This window comes from Rosa chinensis, chromosome 2, assembly GCF_002994745.2.
Source record: "Rosa chinensis cultivar Old Blush chromosome 2, RchiOBHm-V2, whole genome shotgun sequence".
NCBI classification, from domain to species: domain Eukaryota; kingdom Viridiplantae; phylum Streptophyta; class Magnoliopsida; order Rosales; family Rosaceae; genus Rosa; species Rosa chinensis.
In genome coordinates, this window is record NC_037089.1 from 31,891,064 (window position 1) to 31,903,253 (window position 12,190).

The 12,190-nt window shown below is 40.9% G+C and overlaps 1 long non-coding RNA gene across 1 annotated transcript; it reads left to right on the plus strand.

Annotated features, from left to right (window-relative positions):
• Nucleotides 1–3,106: 3,106 nt before the first annotated feature.
• Nucleotides 3,107–5,727, plus strand: LOC121051606. Its single transcript, XR_005806211.1, has 3 exons — nucleotides 3,107–3,170; nucleotides 3,286–3,449; nucleotides 5,627–5,727. It is a non-coding gene; the product is annotated as an uncharacterized LOC121051606 (long non-coding RNA).
• Nucleotides 5,728–12,190: the final 6,463 nt, after the last annotated feature.

Genomic DNA, 12,190 nt, shown 5'->3' on the forward strand with positions numbered 1-12,190 from the left:
TACCACGCCGACTCGACATTTTGGCCCGGCACTTCCCCTTCGCCAGCGGAGCCGCTAGCAGCACTATTGCTCGCCAAACGCTCGTCGCGCCCAGCAACCTCACCCGCCCTAGAGCTCTCTGGACGCGAACCACGATCCATAGCTACTTCCCAGGGGATGGTCTGAAGTGGCTCAACTTCAAGCGGTTCTGGCAGTGAGGTTCCTGCATGGGCAGACGGACGCAACGAGTCAATAAAAGTCATATCCGCCACGCTGAACGACACGTCAGACCCGGAATCCTTACTGCTCGAAATCTCTATGATGTTGGCCATCCCAAACCCTAAAACCCACATCAGTCAGCACAAATACAGATCTAACCTACTCTCACATAAGATATAGCCAAAGATGTCAAGAACAATTACCCACAAAAATACCAAAACAAAAACAACCACACACTCAACCCAGATTGGACCGTCTAGCAAAATCCAAAACCCCAACTTTCTGTCAAACACCGTAACCTCCCTCAAATCTCTCCCTACACCCTCCGAGAATAACACAGAAGCAATATTATACCATTAACAGAAATACCAAAACCCAGAAACCACCATTGCAGATTCAATGAAACAGGAAAAGGATCCGAAATACCAACCTCACGTCGAAGACTTTGGAGTGCAGCTCGTCTTCACTGACAGATTTCGTCCTCTCCAGTCCGACTACTCCACGCAAACCCGGGGATCTCCTTCGCAATTCGCAGACGAACAAGGCTCGAAGGAGGCAACTCAGATTTGAAGATTTTCCAGAAGTGTCGAAACTCGCTCAGTTCCCCCCTTTTTATGTCAACATCAAGTAATCCTGAGCCGTCCGCTACAAAACGACATCACGTAGCAACCGTACACGTGTCCCACGTCTTCACTAACTCCCTGGATTAGCCGAGGCGTCGCCTCGGTTACGAAATCCATCATTACTCACATTAATGACGAGAAGACGGCTAGGCTTAGCAGACAAACCTCCACACGCTAACCCTCTAGGAGTTGGCCACGTGTCAACCGTCGTCTTCTTCAGCTTCCAAGGGAAGTCACCACTTGAGAAGAAACCCCAAGTGACGGAGTCTCCGCTGAGCGGAACTCCGCCAGCGGACCTTCACTTGCCATTCTCCAAGTGACGGAGTCTCCGCTGAGCGGAACTCCGCCAGCGGACCTTCACTTGCCATTCTCCAAGTGACGGAGTCTCCGCTGAGCGAAACCCCGCCGGCGGACCTTCACTTGCCATTCTCCAAGTGACGGAGTCTCCGCTGAGCGAAACCCCGCCGGCGGACCTTCACTTGCCATTCTCCAAGTGACGGAGTCTCCGCTGAGCGAAACCCCGCCCGCGGACCTTCCCTTGCCACTCTCACAGTGACGGAGTCTCCGCTGAGCGAAACCCCGCCAGCGGACCTTCACTTGCCATTCTCCAAGTGACGGAGTCTCCGCTGAGCGAAACCCCGCCAGCGGACCTTCACTTGCCATTCTCCAAGTGACGGAGTCTCCGCTGAGTGAAACCCCGCCAGCGGACCTTCACTTGCCACTCTCACAGTGACGGAGTCTCCGCTGAGCGAAACCCCGCCAGCGGACCTTCACTTGCCATTCTCCAAGTGACGGAGTCTCCGCTGAGCGAAACCCCGCCAGCGGACCTTCACTTGCCATTCTCCAAGTGACGGAGTCTCCGCTGAGCGAAACCCCGCCAGCGGACCTTCACTTGCCATTCTCACAGTGACGGAGTCTCCGCTGAGCGAAACCCCGCCAGCGGACCTTCACTTGCCATTCTCCAAGTGACGGAGTCTCCGCTGAGCGAAACCCCGCCAGCGGACCTTCACTTGCCATTCTCCAAGTGACGGAGTCTCCGCTGAGCGAAACCCCGCCAGAGGATTTTCTCACTTGTCATCTCAGGTGACAGTCCACTGAGCGACACCCCGCCAGCGGAACTTTTCCTGTCACCATCGAAGTCTCCACCGGAACTTCCTTCGTCATTCGGTAAACGGGGCGTCCTCCGCTACACAGCACACCGCTAGCGGACCCCCTTTCTCATCTGACAAGCTGCGTACTTTATTCAGCGCAACACCGCTCAATAAAATACCACCAAGCACGTCTACTTGACGCTGCTTCCTGATACATCTAGCAGGGGGACTTCCGCCAGCGGCGGATCCCGAGGCCACGCCTCTCTGACAACGCCGCCACGCGGGGTTACGGTCAGAATGTCCCTACGGGACACGGGGACTAGTCAACAGTCTACGACAGCCCTGATCAAGTACGTTGACCCCCGTCACTTGGGTGCTAAGATTGGGCTCGCAACCCAACACCCTCTGCTCCGTGCAGCGCTGCTCCATGCAGCTCCCCCTCAACAAACAATAATAACGACCATCCGGAGGTCCATCTTAGCCGGGGAGTGGGGGACTCCCTGGGGGGCCTAGCAGGGGCCCACCCGAAAGGGCACAAAGCGTTTGCTCAGTAAATCCATGGTTGACGACGCACTGACGCTAATTATGCTTCTGCAAAGTCTAGCGGGAGAAACGATTCAAACCGCCGATCAACTCCCCAACCAAGATTGCCCTCCTTGACTGGGGATTTGGGGGACTTGTACATACATGTGCATTTGCAAGCATAATTAGCTATAATGAGCCACGCTCATTGTACCGCCAGGGGTACCAACGCCCACCATATAAGTGACTGGCGTAAAGACAGCTAGCCAGGTTACCGCCCAAGCCCCGGAGCAACCCCAAAGCACCGCAGACGCGCCGCCACGCGCCGTGTCAAGTTAACATCAGAAGCTACTGAAACTGGGAACTGAAGCACATCAGTCCCACATCGAAAACAAGGAGAAGATCATCCTCTTCCTCACCTATAAAAGGTCCTCTCCTCTCTCCTCATTTATTACGCATTCAATACTTACCTACTGTTACTTTGTCAACATAAATACATTGACTAACTTAGGCATCGGAGAGTCGAAGACCGCCCAGCGCGGTCTCCCTCTGACGCCCATTGTATTTTACTTGACAGGTAACGGTAACCACCAACAACAGAGGTATCGATCCGCCCGCCGGATCAGCGTTAACTAAAGTCCAGCTACCGCTAGACTTTTAGACATTAACAGTCACCCTTTTGCTTCTTCTTGCTCTGCACAGTTATGGGTTCGTTCTTTCTTTTGCTTCCACAAATGTGAGTCTACTCTTACTACTTTGATTATGTTGTCTCTTTTTGAATGGTCAGATTTACTATGATGGGTTTTTTTAATTTTTAATTTTCATTGGTTTTTGGTGACTTGTAATGCCAGGTTTACATTGTCTATATGGGAGAAAGAAAGTATGGAAACCCCGAGCTGGCATCTGAGTCTCACCATGAGATTCTGTCATATGTATTGGCAAAATCAAGTTCAAGGCCTTTGATTTGGGAGGTCATCAGATTGCTCGCAGGGTCTGGAAGGATTACTACGCAAAGGTTAGCTATACTGTGCTTTATGTAAATGCCGATATTGCTGCTTTACATCAATGTGTCTTTTTAGAGTTGTTTTTTAATGCCTCCTGGATTCCTGTTTGTGATAATTATGTCTACTGTCCGATGTAATGGGAACGGGTCAGTTGGTTTCTTGTCAAACCAGCAAAGAGCAATTGTTGCCTTAGCACGTGCAAGGTACTATCTATAAAATTTCATTGTAGTTATCCTATATGATGCATCTCAGACATGTCTGATTTCTGCAATTGTGTTCTCTACGAATTCTTATGAGATTCTGACATGATTAGAAATTGGTGGAACCTTGTTTGTTTTAGTACTGATGCATCTGTCTCTATGTGGAGTTTTACCTTGTTTTGATTTGCAATTATATGACGGGCAAACAAATTTTAAGTACCAAACGTCCTTACTTTTTATGATCACTATATCTTGGTCTTCTAAGTCCTGTTTGGAATCAGTAAAGGATTTTATTTAAAGGGTGATTTGTGGGATTGAATTCGAGTTTAAGTTTGGAAAGGTTGGTTTGAAATACACTTTTGTCTCAACTGTTCTAGTCAAATTTGAATCAAATGGTTCATTCTTGGATTTAATTCCAACACAGTTCCATTCCTTTTCATACAAGGATTTGAACAATCGATTTACGATATGTATAGACAGTGATTTACCAAGTTTGAGTTTAGATCGAATTCATATGGGTAAAAGTGTTCTTCTTTGGAATGTTGGTGTAGTTTATAATCATAAATTTCTGGAATGGTCGATCAGCAATATATTTGACGAGTCCTACTACTATTTGTTTGTTTCTTTTATGGTCTTTGGACATTACCATATAACTAGCCTTTTGAGTTATAATTTGCTGAAACTCTTGAAGGTGCTCACAAGAACTATATCTTTAGTTTGCAGCAAAGAACTTATATATATATATATATATATATATATATGAATATATATAGCTGCTGCGTCATGTCTGGGTTTGCCTATCAAAATTCGGTGTTTAATAATACCCCTTTTACTAATTTTTCTAGCCAAATGGAATCAGCTCCTTATTTATAATTGTCATCAAAAAGTATTTTGAATACCTACATATTCATGTTCTGATGAACATAAGCATATATTTCTCATTGAGTTCCGACTATACCATATGGTTATATGTATATATATTCCCCTTTCAATGAATTTATTGTTTGATAAAGCTATAGAAAGGCTTTCTGGAAGTCTCTTAAGTGCATGTAAGAGACTACATATATTGATAAAAGTATACTGTTGGAGTATCATTCTTTTTGTCTTTCAGTTTGCAATGTCAAGTGGTTTCTCGATCACTTAAACAAAGTAGCAAATGTGTTTTCTTCTTGATTATATATATAACCTTGGTCTTTTGACAGCATATTGGAATTTGCTTTCGAATCATACCTTGCTGGGATTTTTTCTAAGCATGCCAGGAATTATTGCTATCGTTACTATTTTGTTCTCTTCTCACAAAGCATGTACAACAGATTTGGTCCTTTGTATTTCTTATCCTCTTCTCATCGTTACTGGAATTTTCTCATTAAGTTTTCTATGTAGAAAGGAATCCTTAGATAAGAATGTTTAATAAACATCTCTTTAAAGTTTTGAAAGGAATCCCCACTCGTGAAGTCTCTTAAAGAAAAATTCCATTCTCATATTAGTCTCGTGTGTTTACATCATTGAAGATGCGTTCCAGTTAATAAATTTCAGCTGCTGCTGTAAATTCCAAGCTTTTTGTATTTTTACTGATTTGAGTAGTGTTTCCTTGTCAATATATATTACTTTGGATCTCTGGTTTTCTTTCACAAGTGCAGCAGCAACTGTTGAGCTTTAACCTCAATTTGTAGTTATTTTTCTGATGCTAAAAAGTAATTAAAAGCATGCTTTCTGTCTTTCACTTTCTGGTGCATGCTGGGTTAGAAACTTAGTTATAAAAATTGTTTTGTCGTACCTACTGAGCTTGTGAAGCTCATTCCCTATACTCTTGTTGTTTTCAGGTAGTCCAGGAGTGGACATTTAAGTGATATTCTGGAGCTTTCTTGAGTGGAAGATTGCTTGGTTTTACTTTGTGTTGGTGTGTTGGTTGTGCTTTGTTTATTGATCAGTTACTTCATAAGTTCAACCGGACTTCTGTCTGATCCATTTTTCTTGTGTAGTATCAGATAAGCAAATAGTTGCCAAGGTGACATCTTACCTGTCAAAGTGCATCAAGGACTTCGAGAATGCTGCTGTGATAAATAAGGACAAGTTTTATGTTTTCCGGCTTTATGTATTTATAGGCACTTAGGGAATGTTAATTCCTATGTAAATGTTGAGATGAATATTGCTGATGGAATGAAATGATTTTTGCAATCAAGGATGTGTTGTTCAATTGTACAGAATGTATGTCTTCTCTTATATCTCAGACAATTCAAAAGCAACAGCAAACCATTGTCTAACAAAAGAACATGAAGAAAAAAGAAAGAAAAATCTGTTGTTTGAATCATCTATCTACAATACTTATTAAGCATATTCAATTGTCTAACAAGATGTAACACAACAAAAAAATAATATGTTCTGTTGTCTGATGAAATGATACATAATGGCTTTAATAGTTTTGATGTTGTCTTGTTCAAAGTCAGTCAATTACTTTGCTGATCTACAAGCTTCCTTCAGACAACAGTTTTTTTACAAATCAATGTTCTCTAAATGTTCGTTACACGTCAACATTCTTCCAGGGTCTGTCAACTGAAATTACTTTGCACAAGAGTTAAGGTACCAATTGCTGTTGTTCTTCGTGGTATTCAGACAACAGACAGTTTAGTAGTTGCTGTTGTAGTAAACTTTATCAGACGACAGTTTTCTGGTATTGTCTGATTCATGTATCAGACGGCATTGAGATAGACAACAGCAAACTCTATACTCAGACGACAGTGAAAAACTGTCGTCTGATTGAAAAATTAGTGTAGTGAGTTAAGAGCACCACATATGATTTGGTATTTTCAGATGTGGAATGAGTGGGCTAAGTTTGTCGTCAATACATATATCTAAGAGCTATTAGAATGATTTTTTGTATTTTAATGTATAGATGATTGAGAAATACGTTCTTTATAGTACATTTGATTCTCTAATGTATGAATTGGAATACTTCAATAGATGAATTAGATTCAAATTTCTATCCAATATTGATCAGTACCATTATTTAGGTAATAATGGAGTATTAATTTTGTCCAATTCTGATCACACAATGATCAAGTAACAATCATACCACACTAATACTCTACAAACTGTTGTGTGAGGAGTAATGACACAACAAAATTAATTAAACTCTGTTGTCGTAAAAGTTAATCACACAACAGAACCAATTGAACTCTGTTGTCCTAAAGTTAATCAGACAACAGATATAGTCCAAGAACTGAAGTTTGAAAATCAATCAGACAACAGACAAAATAAAAAAATGTTGTCTGACACGCTTAACATACAACAGCTGAAAACTGGCACTGTTGTCTGAAGACAGCGCCTCAACTGCTACGCAGCTGCGCTTGGCATCTGCCGAGCCATCTGTCGAGTTATCACACAACAGTTATAACACATACCTGTTGTCTGTGTGTTTATCACACAACTGTGTTCCACCGTTGTCTGATTTTTCATCAGACAACGGCTCACTCTACAACGGTGGGACTCCAAATCCCACATCGGTTTTCTGCCGTTGTCTGATAAGATTTTTGGTGTAGTGGAAGCTTCATTCCTTTTGCAACATTCATGAATGTATCATTCCTTTTTGTATAAGTTGAAATCCTTTTTTGTATAGCTTTTATTCCAAAAAAAAAAAAATGGCATGCATTTGCATGCCAGATATTTTTTTTTATTCATAAATAATATTTTTGATGCCGTCGCAAATGACTTTTTGCGACAGCAAAAAACTTCAGTAGCGGTTGGTGGCGTCGCCATTGGTATTTGCGACGGCATTTTTCAGTCGCAAAATTCTTGCGACGGCTGTTTGCCGTCGCTAATAGTCTTGCGACGGCGAATTGCCGTGGCAAATAACATTGGCGACGCCGTTGGCATTGCCGTCATAGAGCTGTCGCCAATGGTCTTTTGCGACGGCAAAAGAAACTTTTGCTACGGGGACGCGCCGTGGCTATTGCAATTTTTTTTTTGTAGTGTGGCCACCCCCCCCATCCCAATCTGAGGTTTTGAATATTAAAAAGCCCGTTGGGCCTGATTCTTAATTAATAAATATTTTTTATTTGTCTTCCTTCCTGATCCACAAGTCTTCTTCTCTAGATTTTCTTCTCTTTAATTTTTTTCTTCCCAGATATATCAATTTCCCATGGCACAAATATATCAACACCGTTATGAGGGTCTCTTCCCTCCAAAATCCTAGTCCTAATTGGTCTCTGACTTCTATGGTAAAGCACTTCTCTTTCTTATCCACCCCTAAATTCTTCGAATAATGAATTGACTATGCTCTTTAAATGGGTTTTCCGACTCTTCGGGCTTGAATTTCTGATACCTATCCTCGCCGCCACTAAATTTGGTTGAGCTTGAAAAGGGCTTAGGGATTTCAGAATCAAGGGGAGGTTGTCTTTGAGCTTCGGGCCAATCAAGGCAGATAAAGGTTTAAACTTTAACAAAAGATGAAGTTCAAAGACAACCCAAAGCCCTTAGAATTTGGGTGCTTCGAGTTGGTATCGTAGGATTTTGTAATACCCTGGAAATTCATTATTAATTTCTAATGATTTTTCAGAATTTATTAAGTTGATTGTTGGGACGATTTTGTGATTCGGGGGTGGAGCGAAAGTGTTTCGGACGAATAATTACTAAAAACGTTTTATTTTTGAGGGGTCAAAGGGTTGACTTTTTATTCGTTGGGTTTCTCCAAAAAACTTCATTCACAAAAGTTGTAGAGCGCGTCGATACGAATTCGTGGACATGCGGAACGCGAAAATTGGAGTTCGTATGAAGAAGTTAAGGTCGTCAGAAAAAGTTGCCATTTTGTTTAAATAGGAAAAAAATCAGAAATTTCCAAAATGGGAAACTTTTTCTCTCTCCTCTCTTCCGACCTCAGTTCCGCCCAGCCAACTTAGGCGGATTCGTTCTTCGCCGTCCGGCCACCATAGTCTGTGATTTTTGTCCCTATTTCTTCCCCTCACTCCCATCTAGCACCCTGTGAAGTTTCACTGTGTGGGTAGACCTGTGAATGACGCTACAAGGCCGAGAAGTTGCACGGTGGAGCTGCAAATCGACCAGATCGGAGATCAAGTTTCTGGCCACCATAGCCGGTGATCCTTAGAGGCTTTTGAAGCCCAAAGGACGTAGATACTCTCCACAAAACGGCTTGCAACGATTCAACTTTTGGAGCTCAAATTTGGAAGATTGGGAATCTAAGGTTCATCGGTTTTCAAAACTTGCGAGGTAAATTATCGCCAAATGGCTTTGATTCAGACTTTGTGGTAGTTATGAAAGTTTCAATTGGAGTTGAGATGAAGAACTTTGGTGTTGGAAGTTTTTCCAAATTCCTACTTTGGGTGGGCGGCGGCGTTGCCACTATGGTGGTGTTTTCCGGCAACTTCCGGTCACCCCCAGGACAGTTTATGTTCCTGATTTCGATCTACACGTCAATACGAGAATTTCAATATATAGTTTGTAATTTTCGGAGATCGTATGTGCATGTTATGATTTTTAGGGTTTTAGGGTGTTCGATTCGTTTCGGTTTTCGATCCGTGAGGATTCGGCCATCCAATCGACTTGTAGTTTTGTTTTATTGATTATAGGAGTGTTCCGAGGTTGTTGGATGGTCTCAGATGACGATCCGACTGTTGGATCGTTATATAATTGTGTTTTGTGAATTGTGTGATTTGTGTTGTATTGAGTTTGACCTTGATGTGATTAGGTGATTGATGGAATTGTGTGAGCGGAGTTTGGATGATTTGGTGCTTGTCTTGGTTTTGTGTGAAGACGTAGCTAGATTAGAGGTGAGTAAATCTCCCGGTGTTTCGGTTGATAAAGTAGTTATGTTTTAATTTAGCATATTTAATTGTTAGCATGAAAAATCGTATTTATCGAAACAAATTATTTTAAACTATATGAACTTGATCGACAACGGTTCATGGGTAAGTTAAAACAATTTTTTGATATAAAATGATTTTCAAGAAGTATAATTTATAAAACTATGTATATATATATTTACGTGGAATATATATATTGGATGGCGTGACATTGTGATATGAGTGAATTATGATTTATTCAGAATATCGTTTTGAACTGTTGCTTATTGTGTTGAATGAGTAGTTGAGTTCAGTGAGGTGTTGAGTAACAAGGTGACAGTTTACGATTCAGTTAGAGCTCTAGTATGTCTGACAATGTACTTCTTGGGGAATAACTTTGAGTTATTGTGTGCCCTTGAGTACAATGTAATTCTTGGGGAATAACTTTGAGTTATTGTGGGCCCTTGAGTACAATGTACTTTTGGGGAATAACTTTGAGTTATTGTGTGCCCTTGAGTACAATATACTTCTTGGGGAATAACTTTAAGTTATTGTGTGCCCTTGGGTATATTTGTTTAAAAGAGAGTGTTGGTGTCCTTTCTTTTTTCGTCCATGTGGGACTTGATTTCGAATGAATTGTGGAGGTGACATTGGTTGCTTTAATTTGATTTTGGGTTGAAAAATGATTAAACTGAGATTGTTTGTTTTAATGTAATCTCCTGAACTAAGTTACATGCAGGGATTGTTTGTTTTAATGTAATCTCCTGAACTAAGTTACATGCAGGGATTACTGCCTTTTAAATTATTGTTTGTTTCAATGTAATCTCCTGAACTAAGTCATATGCAGGGGTTACTGCATTTTGAATTGTTGTTTGTTTTAATGTAATTTCCTGAACTAAACTTTACGCAGGAATTGCTATGATTTGAATTGTGTGCTTTTAGTGATGTCCTGAACTAATTTTCTAAGCAGGGATTACTTGTTTTATTTACTTTAATGTTGTGAGTGCAGTTGTGGTTGAGACTCGTAGAGAGTCAAGAAATATTTTATCACGTCATTATGGTATAAATGCTTTATGTTAAGAGGAAAGAAGTGTGATTTCGTGGTTGTATTGTCGAGACTGAAAATTATTTGAAACATCACTGAGGTGACAACTATTTTTGTTGATACAAATGAGGGATGATTTTGTATGTTTGGCTGTGTTTTGTGGAGTTAAATGTTGTTGCTTTAATTATCTTACGAGTTGAGAAATTATAAGCATGAGTGACGTGAGTCATTTTAATTGAGTTTACTCATATGGGCTTAAAAGCTTACCGGGTTTGTTTTGTTCAACCCGGTGCACTATTCTATGGTGTAGGGTTTATTGTGCAGGTTAGAATATCGATTAATCGCCGTCGAAACTGAGGTGTACGTTCGGAAGCGTGCACGTCGAAGGGTACTCTTAGTTTTAAGTATTCTGCTGTGTAGTGAGTTGTGGTGGGTGTGTTTACTTATTGAATTGTCATTCAGTTTAATTTGTAAACTATATGTAATGTAATATGTGACTCTAAAGAATAAGTCGGTATTGACATTGTGAGCTTAGTTTGTTTAGTTGCTTAATTTAAATGAAAAATTTTCTATGTGTTTTTCTTGTGCTTGTTAAGTTATCGCGTTTCGGATTTAAATTTATTTATTCAAAATTCGGGGTGTGACAGATTTGTTATCAAGTTTTGCTTTTGATCATAGGTTTCATCGTGCTTCCATTCTCGGTAGTTTTTCTTTAAGGCTAGTTTGGGCCCAAAACCCCGGAAACCCAGCTCCAATAATTTTGGTATGTTTTTACAACAGTCATAGCTAATGAATAACTCATTTTGGGCCCGGCCAAAATAATTCAGGCTTGGTCCTTGGCCTAGTAAATTGACATAAGGGCTCGATCTGTACCCAGGCCTAATAACTATTGGTTTTGTGATGAACCTGTGATCTTGATGGTAACGACGTAGTGATCTGGAATTGTATACAATTCCTTGACTTTTTGGTGTGACCCTTGTGAAGCTTTAATGATTTAGCTGTGGCTTGATCCTAAGTCAACTCTAAGACGAGCTAGTTTTCTTCTCATTGTTCTCAATGGTCAATCCAGGGACAAGGCTGTCCGTCGGAGGTGGTCAGGGGGTAGCCCTTTAGGGCTCTAGTTTTTATTCAGTGGTGACAACCTTCTTACTTAAGATGCACAAAAGAGGATGTTGGGCATGGGCTTTTGGGCTCAAACCCTAATCTTCTCTCAGCATTTTGAGTTGGGATTGAGATTTTATTGCATGTGACAGGTGCATTCGACGTTGGCTAGTATTGTTGTACACCATTTGAGTCTTAGGCTGATTTCTAGTTAATTTTTTTGAGTCATGTAACATCCAATAGTTATAAGGTTTTAGTTTTTAGTTTTAGGCACCTTGAATAAAGTGTGTAATCTGAGATCTAATGGGTGTACATTGCTTACTAGAAGCACTCTTGGTCAGGCCGTCTATGGTTTCGATAATATGAAGGAGATAAGTCCAAACATATGTATGACTCTGGCACTGATCTAATATGGTTGTCATGATTTTTCAATCAATGAATATATTATTCCCCTAAAAAATTAGACTTCTGTTCAAGTAAATCTCTATTTTGTGTCTGGCTCAAACTCTAGGTTACTTGACCTATTGGTAATAGTTTAATTAGATAATCTCGGAGAATCTTAGAGATTCCTATTCAATGTATGTCACCTTTCCTTGTACAATTCAGATTCA